Source organism: Eumetopias jubatus, unplaced genomic scaffold, assembly GCF_037043125.1.
Source record: "Eumetopias jubatus isolate StellerSeaLion01/CBP00866 unplaced genomic scaffold, mEumJub1_p1.0 scaffold_11, whole genome shotgun sequence".
NCBI classification, from domain to species: domain Eukaryota; kingdom Metazoa; phylum Chordata; class Mammalia; order Carnivora; family Otariidae; genus Eumetopias; species Eumetopias jubatus.
Window position 1 is genome coordinate 53,729,411 of NW_028274817.1, and position 15,485 is coordinate 53,744,895.

Below are 15,485 nucleotides of genomic sequence, written 5' to 3' on the forward strand. Positions count from 1 at the left end.
AAAAGGAGAATTACAGGATAATATCCCTGATGAATGTGGATGCAAATATTCTCAAGAAAATACTAGCAAATCGAATCCAACAGTACATTAAAAGAATTATTAATCATGATCAAGTTGGATTTATTTCTGGGCTATAAACAGAGGTTCAACATTCACAAATCAATCAATGTCATATACCACATTAAAAATGAAAGTATAAGAACCATATGATCCTCTCAATAGATGCAGAAATAACATTTAACAAAGTACAGTATCCATTCTTGATAAAAATCCTCAACGGAGTAGGGATAGAGGGAACATACCTCAATATCATAAAGGCCATATTTGAATGACTCACAGCTAATATCATCCTCAATGTGGAAAATCTGAGACCTTTTTCTCTATGGTTAGGAACAAGACAGGGAAGTCCACTCTCACCATTGTTATTTAACATAGTAGGGAAGTCCTAACTTCAGCAATCAGACAACAACAACAAATAAAAGACATCCAAATCAGCAATGAGGAAGTCAGACTTTCACTATTTGCAGATGACACAATACTCTATGTAGAACACCTGAAAGACTTCACCAAAAAAATTGTAGAACCAATACAGGATTTCAATAAAGTTGAAAGATAAAAAAAAATCAACATATAGAAATCTGTTGCATTTATCTTTTAAGATTTAATCATTTATTTTAGAGAAAGAGAGAGAGAGTATGGGGAGAAGGGCAGAGGGAAAGAAACTTCAAGCGGACTCTCTGCTGAGCATAGAGCCTAATCAGGGCTCTATCCCCCATCCCATGAAATCATGATCTGGGCCAAAGCCAAGAGCTGGATGCTCAACTGACTGAGCCACCCAGGTACCGCTAGAAATCTGTTGAATTTCTATACACCAGTAATGAAGCAGCAGGAAAACAAACAAACAAGAACAAGGAATTTATCTTATTTACAATTGCACCAAAACCATAATATACCTAGGAATAAACATTACCAAAGAGGTAAGAGATCTGTATTCTGAAAACTATCAAGACTCCATGTTTGATGGAGTCTTTCAGGTGTTCTAAATAGAATATCATGTAATCTGTGAATAGTGAAAGTTTTACTTCTTCATTGCTCATCCATATGCCTATTTATTTCACCCCAAATATCCAAAGTAATCTTGAGAAAGAAAAGCAAAGTTGGAGGCATCAAAATTCTGAACTTCAAGGTATATTACAAAGCTGTAGTGATAAAGACGGTATGGTACTGGCACAAAAACAAACACATAGATCAAAGAAACAGAAGAGAAAGCCCAGAAACGGATCCACAACTAGGTGACCAACTAATCTTTGACAAAGGAAGAAAAACATCCAATGGATAAAAAGACACTCTCTTCAACAAATGGTGTTGGGAAAACTGGACAGCAATGTGCAGAATGAAACTGGATCACTTCTTAAACCATACATAAAAATAGATTCAAAATGGATGAAATACCTAAATGTGAGAAAGGAAACCATCAAAATCCTAGAGGAGAACATGGGCAGCAAGTCCCTCCTAGAAATCTCGCCAGAGACAAGGACAACAAAAGCAAAAATGAACTATTTGGACTTCATTAAGATAAAAAGCTTCCACACAGTGAAGGAAAGAATCAACAAACCTAAGACAACCTACAGAATGGGAGAGATATTTGCAAGTGACATATCTGATAAAGGGTTAGTATCCAAAATCTATAAAGAACTTATCAAACTCAACACCCCTAAAACTCCAATCATCTAGTTAAGAAATGAGCATAAGACATGAATAGTCCCCCACTCAGCAGGGAGTCTGCTTGAATTTCTCCCCCTCTGCCCCTCCCCCTGCTTATGCTCACTCTCTCTCTCTCTCTCCTAAATAAATAAAATTTTTTTAAAAAAGTTAAAAAAAGAGGATGCTGCCTGTGTTATCCTCTAAGACTTTGATGGTTTCCTTCCTCACATTTAGATATTTCATCCATTTTGAATTTATTTTTGTGTATGGTGTAAGAAAGCGGTCCAGTTTCATTCTTCTACATGTGGCTGTCCATTTTTCCCAACACTATTTGTTGAAGAGACTGTCATTTTTCCATTGGATAGTCTATCTTGCTTTGTTGAAAATTAGTTTACCATATAGTTGTGGGTTCATTTCTGGATTTTCTATTCTGTTCCACTGATTTGTGTCTGTCTATGTGCCAACACCATACTGTCTTGATGACTACAGCTTTGTAATATAGCTAAAAGCCCGGAATTGTGATGCCTCCAACTTTGCTTTTCTTTTTCAAGATTGCTTTGATTATTTGGGGTCTTTTGTGGTTCCAGACAAATTGTTGGACTGTTTGTTCTATCTCTGTGAAAAATGCTGTTGGTATTTTGATAGGGATTGCTTTATGTGAGTAGATTGCTTTGGGCATTATAGACATTTTCACAATGTCTATATTGCCAATAATGTCTATAATTTCTTTGCTGATTTTGATGGAAATTCTCTGTGCCTCCTGGATTTGGATGTTTATTTCCTTCCCCAGATTAGGGAAGTTTTCAGTTATAATTACTCTAATAAACCTCCTGTCCCCTTTTCCCCTCTCTTCTTCTGGGACTTCTATCATATGAATGTTACTATGCTTTATGGAGTTGATGAATTCCCTAAGTATACATTTGTGATCTCATATTTTTCTTTCCCTCTTTTTGCAGCTTCATTATTTTCCAAAATTTTTCTTCCATATCACTTATTCATTTCTCTGCTTCTTCCATCCTTGCAGTCATTACGACAGTTGATTTTGCATCCCAGTTTTAGCAATTTTCATTTCAGCCTAACTAGTTTTTACATTTATCTCTTTGTTAAGGGACTGACTCCCTGGTGTCTCTTATGTTTTTCTCAAGCCCAACTAGGATCCTTATTATTGTTGTTTTATATTCTGGACCAGGCCCATTACTTATATCTGCTTTGATTAGAACCCTGGCAGTGACTTTTCTTTGTTCTTTCTTTTGGGATGAATTACTCCATCTTGGTATTTTGTCTAAGTCTCTGTCTCTGGGCTAGGAAAACCTACTGTGCTTCCTGCTTCTGAAAGTAATGGCTTTATTGAGAAGAGGTTGCATACTATACAGGGCCTCACATTTCAGGAAGTGTTTCTGGTGTATGGTATGTGCATTCTGCTGCTGTGTTTTGGCTGCACTTTCCCTCAGTTAAGTCCTCTGCAGAGGTTCTCCTTGCCTGCAGTGGGAAGTGTATGGACCTCGGCCAGAGTGTGGCCAGTTTTAAAAAAGTATGCTCTTGTCTGCTTGTTAAAAGAGGCCAGATCCTATTACCACTAAAGCTGAAGTTTTGCAGCACTGTATGGTCAGTATACTTGGTGTGTAGGGGGAGTTTATTCTGGTCTTCTTGGGGAGGGGCCCACTGTTCTGTGTCTCAGGCACACTTGCTCTAGTAAAGAAACACCTGCAGATTGCAGAAGGGTGGGGTTGATGTAAGCTGCTGAGGTCCCCACTGTTGGCACTATTCTGCCTACTGAAGATGGTACATGCTGATGCACAGGGTAGAACAATGGTGCCAGCCTTCTCCCTCATCTCCAGAGTGGGGAGTCCGTGCCTGGTGTTGTCCTAGGAGCCCTCACTGAAGACTGAACTATCTCCCTTCATGTGTCCCAGGCATCCCTCAGATCCCTGCCTTCAGCCCATCCGTGTCCAGCCATCTACCCACCCAGCAGTGCAGTGCATCTGTGTTTTATTTCAGACATGCTGGCTGAGTTTCAAAACTCCCAACTTTAGGGTCCTGGAGCAGCACAGACCCATGCTGGTCCTCTGGGGGGAAGATGTCACCATGCTGGTGCTGGTGCTGGTGTGGTTTGTCCCAGAAGGGCATCACACCAAATGCACAGGGGGTTGAAGTTTAGAAAAGTGCACAGCAAAAAGCCAGCATCCAGGTTAGCTGCTCTCAGCAGGTGTCTCTGCCCCTATGCTAAGGAGCAAGGCAATGGTATGCCACCCACCAGCTCTTTAGCTCTTTTGTCCCCTGAGAGGCATGCCACCTCTCCCAGATGTAGTCCAAGAAGAGGAAAATGTCTCCCATTGCTTCCCAAGAGACCCTGAGATGGTGCCATTCATTCCCTAGCCTCTGCCCTCCTTCTCCACAGGAGCATCCCTGTGCCCACCATTCTCCACACTGACCATGGTGCAGATTTCTAAAACTCATGTTTGAGCTCCACTGGTTGTAAAAATTCATAATAATAACCCTCTTTTTTTCCCAGTCAATAGCTTTGAGGAAATGTTTTTCTTGTACAATCCCCTGTGTGCTGTTCTCCCCCCTTCCTCTCTCCATTATCAGGAACCCCTCTCCTTTGCAGGACCCACAATCCCTTTTTTCCCCTAAATCACATCTCCACACCTCCTACTTTCCATGATGTGTCCTTTTGTCTCCTTCTATTTGTGCAGTTTTTTCTCTCAGTCCTCAGATCAATTTCTTGGGTGTTCAGAATGATTTGATATTTTTTAGCTGTGTTCAAGGGACAAGGCAAACACAGGGCCCTCCTACTACACTACATCCTCAATTCCAATAACCTAGACTTTGAAGTTGTGTTTTGATTGCTGAATTATAATTCTAATAATTCTAATAAAATCATAATTTCTCAAAAATTGGACAATACTTAGATATGTATTTTTGAACTCTAGTAAAACCCTATCAATGATAGTAGACTGGTAAACATCTAGTAAGTACTGATTTTAACTTCTGAAAAAGAATATTTTTTTCTGATCAAAATTGTTTGTGATTTTGGCAAACTGCCAAGAAGTGGAAGCACACTTAACTAATATAAAGTTAAGGAACCTAATAATAAGCAAGTTGCATTTCATTGCATCATGACTCTAAACTCAAGCACTGGATTATTACACTAACTGAATGATCTGCCACATTTTGTATTTAACTTGATTTATATTATCACCAGAATTATTTAGGAATTGTAGCAACAATTGCTATCAACCCTATTAACTAGATACTTTAATTCAATTATTTTATTAGGGACCATGCTAAAGTATTTAAGCCAACTCTAAGAATTAAAGGTAAATTTCAAAATAAACCTACCTAAAATGTGTTTACTAATTCATTGAATTGCTTCACTTTTTTTCAATTTACTTATTTAGTTAGTTTTAAGTAATCTCTACACCCAACATGGAGCTCAGACTCTTGATCCTGAAATCAAGAGTTGCATGCTTTTCCAAATGAACCAGCCAGGTGCCCCTGCTTTACTTTTCATGAATAATGTGACATAAAAGATAAGGAATCCTGATATGCACAACTGAATTTTCAAATAGAATTCTGCATCATATCTGTTTTTTTTTTTAAAGATTTTATTTATTCATTCATGAGAGACAGAGGGGGAGAGAGAGAGAGAGAGAGAGAGAAGCAGAGGGAGAAGCAGGCTCCCAAGGAGCAGGGAGCCTGATGCGGTACTCGATCCCAGGACCCTGGGATCATGACCTGAGCCGAAGGCAGACGCTTAACCATCTGAGCCACCCAGGCGCCCTGCATCATATCCGGTTTAATGAGTCAATCCATATAGAACATTTTGGGGGGAAATATTTAAATTTATCTTTAGAAAAATGATCAGCTCCTCTAGAATAGGACACAGGCACTCAAGTTACCATGAGAATAAACATTATTTATATACATATTAAATAGAGATGTAGGCAAAGATACCTAAATATATCTTCTGATGTTGACTTAAGTGCCCATATTTATACTTTTTTAAAAAAAGATTTTATTTATTTATTTGAGAAAGAGAGACACAGTGAGAGAGGGAACACAAGCAGGTGGAGTGGGAGAGGGAGAAGCAGGCTTCCCACAGAGCAGGGAGCCCAATGTGGTGCTCGATCCCTGGGATCAAGACCCGAGACGAAGGCAGACGCCTAATGACTGAGCCACCCAGGTGCCCCTATACTTTTAAAATATATTTATAGGTGTATGTATATATTTATATATGTAGGTGTGTGTGTGTATACAAATACACACACACACACACACACACACACACACACACACACACAGTCTCCAAAATCCTGAGTGAAAAATCCAGGCAAATCCATGGAGAAAGCCAAAACATAAGATGGAAAACAATTAATTGATTATTGGTGACATCATAATTTTTAATGTTAGTGAATGGAGAAACAACAACAGAGTATAATTTGTTATTGTATTGATGGTATCAATTATTCTTAAACCAGTATAATGAAGGAAAATATAAACTGTTAAAAGTATTTTTGGAGAATATTTCTATACAGATAGAGTTTTTATTTTTCTACAGAAACCACTGAAGGTTCTTGATCTACCACCTAATTCTTTTTTTTTTTTTTTTTTTTTTTTTAGAAAGAGGTTGTGTAGCTTATCCTCTTTTTAGGCTATCCTCAAGTGACCTCCAGTTAAATAGCTATTCAGTGAAAACTGTAGAAAAGGAGAAACTGGTAACACATTTAGCTTCTTGAAACCTTTGTTGTTTGGAACCTTAACCAAAAGCTTAATCCCTCCTAATTTTTGTGAGTCAGTGCACAGAAGTAATGGATAGATGGTCTTCACACATTTGAATAATAATTAAGGAAATGTTATGTCCAAAATAAAATAATTTAATGAAATTACGTTTTCATGTCATTATCTTTCATATTTAGCCTTAATAAACACTATATTAAATGAACAATGCCGGGCGCCTGGGTGGCTCAGTTGGTTAAGCAACTGCCTTCGGCTCAGGTCATGATCCTGGAGTCCCGGGATCGAGTCCCACATCGGGCTCCCTGCTCAGCAGGGAGTCTGCTTCTCCCTCTGACCCTCTTCCCTCTCATGCTCTCTATCTCTCTCATTCTCTCTCTCTCAAATAAATAAATAAAATATTAAAAAAATAAAAATAAATGAACAATGCCAACTCAGAAAAGGATTCACCCTGTATGATTTGGTGTTAGGATGTCTATTGTCAGGTAATTCTTCACAAACTAATCTTTTGCCAGTTAAGCTAACTTAACCTGAGAGTTGTTCAGCTAAAATAAATGGAGAATGCAGCTTGAGTTTGTGTAAACTCTGTGGCTCAATATAGTCCAAATCTTCTGGAAGAAGAAAAAAATGTAAAATGGCAAACAAGGAAGTAGTCTAGATATTTTGGATTTTATAAATTGTGACTATATATTTTAATTGCCCCCGTTTAATAACTAAGAGGGATCCTTTTAACTTTCAAAGTTGTCTTTATTTGGAGGTAGATTATGTGGTCACACTTGTTTAGTATAACACAAATAGAAAACCACATGAGGATAAAATAGCAGTAAAAATATACACAAAGTTATATGCAGGCACACAAGGATAATTCTTTCTTTAATCCACAAATTGAATCTGAACTCTACAGATCAAACCATTTGTCAACTGCCACTGTGGAAATTATTAGAGAAAGCAACATTTAAAGTAACTACAAATATTGGCTATTAAATAAGCAGTTATCTTTTTTTAAGATTTTTATTTATTTATTTGAGAGAGAGAGAGAGCAAACACAAGCAGAAGGGAGAGGTAGAGGGAGAAGCAAACTCCTCACTGAGCAGGGAGCCCAATGCAGGGCTCTATCCCTGGACCTTAAGATCATGACCTGAGTGGAAGGTAGACGCTTAACCCACTGAGCTACCCAACCCCCCCAATGGTTATCTTTTCTTTAAAGTTTTTATTTAAAGTCCAGGTAGTTAACATATTGTGCAATATTAGTTTCAGGTGTACAGTATAGTGATTCAACACTTCCACACAACACCCTGTGGTCATCACAAGTGCACTCCTTAATCCCCATCAACTATTTAACCCATCCCCTGACCCACATCCCCTCTGGTAACCATCAGTTTGTTCTCTGAACTTAAGATTCTGTTTCTTGGTTTAAGCAGTTATCTTTTAAAGTAACACTGATAACTACACCTAGGAGAGAAAATCCAGCTATTTGTGAAACAGAAGTTTCTAAACATGTGAAAGTATAGAGTTATGCATTCAGTTATTTGTAAAAAAAAAAAAACAAACAAAAAATCTTCCAATATCATAGTAACACAAAAGCTGTTAGTAAAAAGAATTGTTGATAATTCATTGTGGCAATGCACTGCAAATATGAATGAATCAACTATGACTATCCCATTGAAGCAATCACAAGTTTAAGAAAGCTTAACAGCTGCATCAGATGAAACAATTGTCAATGAACTGTGTAGCAAACAAAGCATGGAGATACTTTGGAATAACTCCTGAAGTTATACAAGGCAAGAGTTTATGTTTACTTACAGCTTTATCTAATCTAAAACATGATGCCTTAAGATGGAAAAAAATACATATACATGTAATTGCTTCACCAAATCCACAGTTGTCTGGCAATGTCAATAGGTTTTTTGGTAAAATGCTATTTTCACAGCCATCAATATCCAAATAAGGCAAGCAAGCCACTATTTTGTGGGGTATGTAGAACATTATCTCAGACAGGAGCCAGTTTCTTGCCTCAAAACTTTACTAATTTAGATTATAGAAGACCATACATAGTTGAAATGATATTACTATTTGTAAAACATCCACAAAAACAAGGAAAAATTATAAATTACTCTAAATTACTTAAATTTGCCATAGTATAACTATATTTGTGTAAACAAATATAGCTCTGGAAATCATATCTTTAGATAAATAATAATAAATCAGATTTCTAAGAGTTAGAGTAATTAAAACCTCAGTTTTATTAATCTGGTTATTTTGCATGTAAACTGGTTTTCTACATGAGAACTCTAGCTTTATAAAAACCATACATTGTATCATTTAGATATTTGATCTTAAACATTGTTTGAAGGACTAAAGAAAAACTCCAGGCACCTGAATATGCCTGAAATTTCATGGTGTGATTTCTGGAAAAAAAAAATTGACTTCAGAGAAATGGTAGAATCATAAAAGCTGCAGATGGATAAGCTAGGTCAGTCTCTTTACAAGCTGGCCAACAATGCTCCAATTAAGTGTCATATATATTATCCACAATGAGGAAATTTTCGTTTTTCCCAGTACATGAATACTTCTAGTTTAAAAATGCATTTCTATGCCATTATAATGGTTGTCCTTAAAAGGCTTAAAAATGATAGAATGATCATCATTACTTTTTTGATTTCAAACTCAAGAGAGTTCTATATTGGGTTTGGAATCTAGAATAATGATGTATCTGAGAAGTGAAGGAAATGGTATGGCTATCGGTAGCTGATCCATTAGGAATCACTTTTTTTTCACAGTAAAATGAAAAGGTTTAAATGCCTATTGAAACAAGCAAAATCTGTTAAATATTTAAGTCCTCAGAGAAAAAGCAATGTGATACCACTAAATGAAGTAGAGAATGTAATAGTCATCATCAGAATTTTAAAATTTTTGTGTATTCAGTCAACATAGGTGACCTTCATTTTATATTTTTTGAATGATACTTAAATTTAGTTGAATAAATTAACTAATAATAATGATGAATATTGAATATTTGGTAGTTTGTAACAATAATAACTGTATTTTCCAACATTTTGATAGCTATATGCAGTATCATATTCATTCATATAATCATTCAGTGACTTAAAACACTATGTTCAAATAAAAGCAATCTATAAAATTCTACACTTCTTACTTTATATATAATCCATTAAATTGTTTTTATTTTTTAATTTATGCATCCCTGAATTGTTTAGAGCATAAATTTATTTTTCAGTTAATCGTTTTCTTAATTATTTTCATTACTGACAGTGAAGTTCTCCTTTTCTCTGGCCATGCTATTTTAAATGGATGCTTCTAAGCAAACTCCTGTCCTCAGAGAATATCTTGGCCCCCTCATAAGCTAGAAAAACATACTAACATCCATAAAAGGCTTGTTCTAGCAAATATCCTGTTTGAAAAATGATATTTAAAACCTATTTAATTTAGAAAAATTAAAAATAAAAATTTCACATTTGTTATTGCATATCTCTCCAACAGAATCCACCGCAAAAAGAACCGTGATTGACTTACAAGAAAAGAAATAATAGAAAAAAATTTTCATCATGAATAAAAAGACAGGACAGGACAATTTTTTAAAATGGCATTTGAATGAGATGTAAATAAAGAAATTTCTGTGTATGAGAAAATATTCACATTAGCAATATAATAGTCATATGGAGAGCCAGGAGGAGGCCAAGACAAATGAAGAAAGAGAGACATTTGATTCAAGAGATGAGCTAAAGAATCAAACTCAGTATAACCAAAACCATTCAACTTCTCTGGATTGCTGGGTTCAGGTGGTAAATGCACTGCACTGATATTTAATCTTCTAAAGAATTCCTTAATGGATTCTTCTGTCACATCATAGGGCAAGTTCCCTAGAAAAGCAGTATAGGGTGGCGATTTCGGAAGATGGCTCCAGTCGATACTGGGTTCCCGAGCAGCCCGTGGAGCAGTGGGTCGGATAGAACTGTCAATTGGAGGTGCCAGAGATGGAGGGAACAAAGACCACTGGAAGGAGTCCGACAGGGAAGATGGCAAAAAGGATCAAGACTCCAAATCTGCACCTGAGCCAAAGAAACCTGAAGAAAATCCAGCTTCCAAGTTCAGTTCTGCAAGCAAGTATGCTGCTCTCTCTGTTGATGGTGAAGATAAGAACGAGGGAGATTACACTGAATAGACCTCTGCATCCTGTGCTTTTTCCTAGTCTCTCCACCCTGGAACATTTGAGAGCAAATCAAACCTCTATCCAGACAAAACAATAAAACTCACCATCTCCTGGAGACCTTTCTTAACTTAAAAAAAAAACAAAAAACAAAATGAAATGAAATGAAATTCTTTTGCATGCTGCTGCAGCCTTTAAAGTATTGAACTAACTGGAGAATTGCCAGTGTCGCCAGAGAGAAAAAGATGTACAGCTTTTCATGGAAAATTTGTGCATTTTTACGACACATGCAGTGTAATTAGTGCCTGGGGGCCTCCATTTAGCAAAATGGCAGTGACAGCGATACAGTGTCTGGAATCTGGCTGGGCAGTAGGGCAGGCTTAAGGAAGAGTGTGAGATTTCTACCTTTGAAGTCTTATTATCTTATTGTGGCATATATGAATTCTCAAACATTATCTGAATGAATTTTTGATCCTTGGAAAGGTAAAAAAAAAAAAAGAGAGAGAGAGAGAGAGATGAGCTAAAGCAGGTAAATGGAAGTTTGTTTTAAATTGAACTAGATCCAAAAATAAATGTGAAGCCAATGACATTGATTGAGGAGAATGTTGCTATCATGTTTTTATCTGTATATGTATATATACATATGTGTGTATATATATACACATATATACGTGTGTGTAAAATATGTATGAAAAATAAATTCAAATTATAAAATAAGCTTTTTAAAGAAGGTGAATCATACTTTTAAAAAATTGGGGAAGACTACAATTCATCTTAAATTATAGAGCAAAACCACTAACTTTTGTTTATGGAATACTTTAAGGCACTCAGGAAATTTTATGTATTTTTCTTATTTCATTACTTTTTATAATACCCCTGCCTGTTTGAAAAGGATAACTTTAATTTTCTCCATTATATTGGAAAGGAACTGGAGGAATACATAAGTTTGAGAACTAAGATAATAGAAAGACTTGTGTAATTACCACCACCCTCACACAGGAATTACCATTTCATCACAAGGATTTTAGCTCCAGTCTCACAAATGTTTTTCAGATAAATTAAGGCAAAAAGTATTACTGCCATAATTGCATACCTAGTAAAAATATTAAATATCATAAATTAATAAAGGTACTGAATGAAAATCTACTAAACGTAGATTTGGAAATTATAATTATTCTGAAAGTATGAAGACTTAAAATAATTCCATGTTAATAACAGAATGACCGATTCAATATAAAATTTTTAGAAGATAATACATGTTTTTTTCCTCCTTACTATCATTAGTGTAAAAATATATTCCCTATAATACCTGTTATTAAGCTCTTTGGGCATTTTGTCTATTTTTCAAACATATTTTTATCTCTCGAGACTTTGTGCACTGGGAAATGATTAAAAACATGTTAAAATTAGATGACTGGAATTAGATTAAGATAGTAGTAGTCAGTTACTGTTACAACTAAGATAATATTCGGGTGCCTGTGTGGCTCAGTTGGTTAAGCAACTACCTTCAGCTCAGGTCATGATCCCGGAGTCCCAAGATCAAGTTCCACATCAGGCTCCCGGCTCAGCGGGGAGTCTGCTTCTCCCTCTGACCCTCTCCCCTCTCATGCTTTCTCTCTCCCTCTGTCTCTCAAATAAATAAATAAAATCTTAAAAAAAAAAACTAAGACAATATTCAGTAGAACAGCCTTCTGCTCTTCAGAATTTTACTTCATTCCATTAGAGAAGCTTGAAATAATGGACTTCTGTGTTCAAAATGAGCAGAAGGATGAGAAATGTTCATGAGAATATCCTCCATAAAATAAAATTCTTGATTAAACGAGATCTCAAGGACAAAAATAAATTAGGTTAGGATAATCCAAAACATCATTTTATAGTATTCAACTTTTAAAACTCCTTCTTTTGTTTAATGAAACAAAGTTTAAAATTACTTTTTTTAGGGGATCCTGGGTGGCTCAGTCAGTTAACATCCAATTCTAGATTTTAGCTCAGGCATTGATATCATGGTCATGAGATTGAACCCCACGTCAGGCTCTCCACTGAGCTTGGAGGGTGCTTGTGATTCTCTCTCTCCCTCCTCATCTGCCCCTCCCCTCTGCTCCTGTGCATGCTCTCTCTCTCCCTCTCTCTAGAAAAGACTTTTTTTTAAAGGTCTTTTATTTGTATTTCTTATTCATTTATTTATTTTATTTAAATTTCAGTTAGTTAACATAAAGTACAATATTACTTTCTGGAGTACAATTCAGTGACTCATCACTTACATACAACACAATCCTCATCACTACAAGTGCCCTCTTTAATACCCATCACCCCTCCACATCACTTAATCAACTCTCAGTTTGTTCTCTGTTGTTAAGAATCTCTTGGGGCACCTGGGTGGTTCAGTTGGTTAAGCATCTGCCTTTAGCTCAGGTCGTGATCCTGGAGTATCAGGATCGGGCCCCACATCAGGCCCTTGCTAAGCTGGGAGTCTGCTTCTCCCTCTGCCCCTCACCCTTCTCATTCTCTCTCTCTCTCTCTCATCTCTCAAGTCAATAAATAAAAAATGTTAAAAGAAAGAATCTCTTTGGAGAAATGCCTGTTCATATCTTGTGTCCATTTATTGACTGGATTATTTGTTCTTTGGGTGTTGATTTTGATAAGTTTTTTATAGATTTTGGATACTAGCCCTTTATCTGATGTGCTATTTGCAAATATCTTCTCCCATTCTGTTGGTTGTCTTATGGTTTTGTCGACTGTTTCCTCTGCTGTGCAAAAGCTTTTTATCTTGATGAAGTTCCAATAGTTCGATTTGCCTTAGTTTACCTTTGGAGACCTGTCTAGCAAGGAGTTGCTGTGCCAAGGTTGAAGAGGTTACTGCCTGTGTTCTCCTCTAGGATTTTGATGGACTCCTTTCTCACATTTAGAAGACATACAAATGGCCAACAGGCACATGAAAAAATGCTCTACATCACTCAGCATCAGGGAAATACAAATTGAATCCACAATGATATACCACCTCACACCAGTCAGAATGGCTAAAATTAACAAGTCAGGAAACAACACATGTTGGCAAGGATGTAGAGAAAGGTGAACCCTCTTACACCATTGGTGTTGGTGGGAATGCAAGCTGGTACAGCCACTCTGGAAAACGGTATGGAGGTTCCTCAGAAAGTTGAAAATAGACTACCCTACAACCCAGCAATTGCCCTACTGGGTATTTACCCCAAAGATACAAATATAGTGATACGAAAGGGCACATGCACTCCAATGTTTATCATAGCAATGTCCACAATAAACAAACTATGGAAAGAGCCCAGATGTCCATCAACAGACAAATGGATAAAAATAAAATGGATTTATATATACACACACACAAAAACACACACATATATATATACATACAGTGGGATACTCCTCAGCCATCAAAAAACATGAAATCTTGCCATTTGCAGTGATGTGGATGGAACTAGAGGGTATTATGTGAAGTGAAATAAGTCAATCAGAGAAAGGCAATTATCATATGATCTCACTGATATGTGGAATTTAAGAAACAAAATAGAGGATCATAGGGGAAGGGAGTAAAAAATAAAACAAGATGAAACCAGAGAGGGAGACAATCATAAGAATCTCTTAATCATAGGAAACAAACTGAGGATTGCTGGAGGGGAGGGGGTATGGGGATGCAGTAACTAGGTGATGGACATTAAGTAGGGTATGTAATGTCAGGAGCACTGGGTATTATATAAGACTGATGAATCACAAACCCTGAACCTCTAAAACCAATAATACATTATATGTTAATTAATTGAAATTAAATTTTAAAATGTTTAAAAAAGTCTCATGGTTTTTTCCCTCTTTTTTTTCTATTTCCCTTTCCCATATATTCATCTGTTTTCTTTCTTAAATTCCACATATGAGTGAGACCACATGGTATTTGTCTTTCACTGACTGACTTGTTTCACTTAGCATACTACATTCTAGTTCCATCCACATCATTGCCAATGGCAAGATTTCTTTTTTTTTAAGATTTTATTTATTTAGTTTTTTTATTTATTTTTATTTATTTTTAGTTTTTTTATTTATTTAGTTTTTCCCCACTGAGTATGACATTAGCAGAGTGTACTTCAACATGGCTTTTATGATGTTGAGGTATGTCCCATCTGTCCCTACTGTGTCGAGGGTTTTAATCAAGAAAGGATGCTGTACTTTGTCAAATGCTTTTCCTGCATCTATTGACAGGATCATATAGTTCTTATCCTTTCTTTTACAAGTGTGGTGTATCATGATGATTGATTTGTGAATATTGAACCACTGTGCAATTCAGGAATGAATCCTGCTTGATTGTGGTGAATAATTATTTTAATATACTGTTGAATTTGATTTTATAGTATTTCATTGAGAATTTTTACTTCCATGTTCATCAGGGATACTGGCCTGTAATTCTCCTTTTCAGTGGGATCTTCGTCTGGTTTTGGGATCAAGATAATGCTGGCCTCATAGAGTGAAATTGGAAGTTTCCCTTCCACTTCTCTTTTTAAAAACAGTTTGAGAAGAATATGTATTAATTTTTCTCTAAGTGTCTGGTAGAATTCTTCTGTGAAGCCATGTGGTCCTGGATTTTTGTTTGTTGGGATGTTTTTGAGTACTGATTCAATTTTGTTGCTCGTTTGGTTCTGTTCAAATTTTCTATTTCTTAAATGGGCGGAGCAAGATGGCGGAGGAGTAGGAGACCTGGATTTCGTCTGGTCTCAGGAATTCAGCTGTATAGGGATCAAACCATTCTGAACACCTACGAACTCAAAAGGAGATCGAAGATAAGAATAGTAACAATGCTCTGAACAGAAAAGCGACCACTTTCTGGAAGGTAGGACGTGCAGAGAAGTGAATCCGAGGC

At 36.3% G+C, this 15,485-nt stretch overlaps 1 protein-coding gene and 1 pseudogene across 1 annotated transcript in view; one reads left to right on the forward strand and one right to left on the reverse strand.

Annotated features, from left to right (window-relative positions):
- Positions 1–15,485, reverse strand: part of PCDH11X (protocadherin 11 X-linked) — a 570,208-nt gene that overhangs the window by 517,230 nt on the left and 37,493 nt on the right.
- Positions 14,721–15,485, forward strand: part of LOC114207429 (large ribosomal subunit protein eL43 pseudogene) — a 29,221-nt pseudogene continuing 28,456 nt past the window's right edge.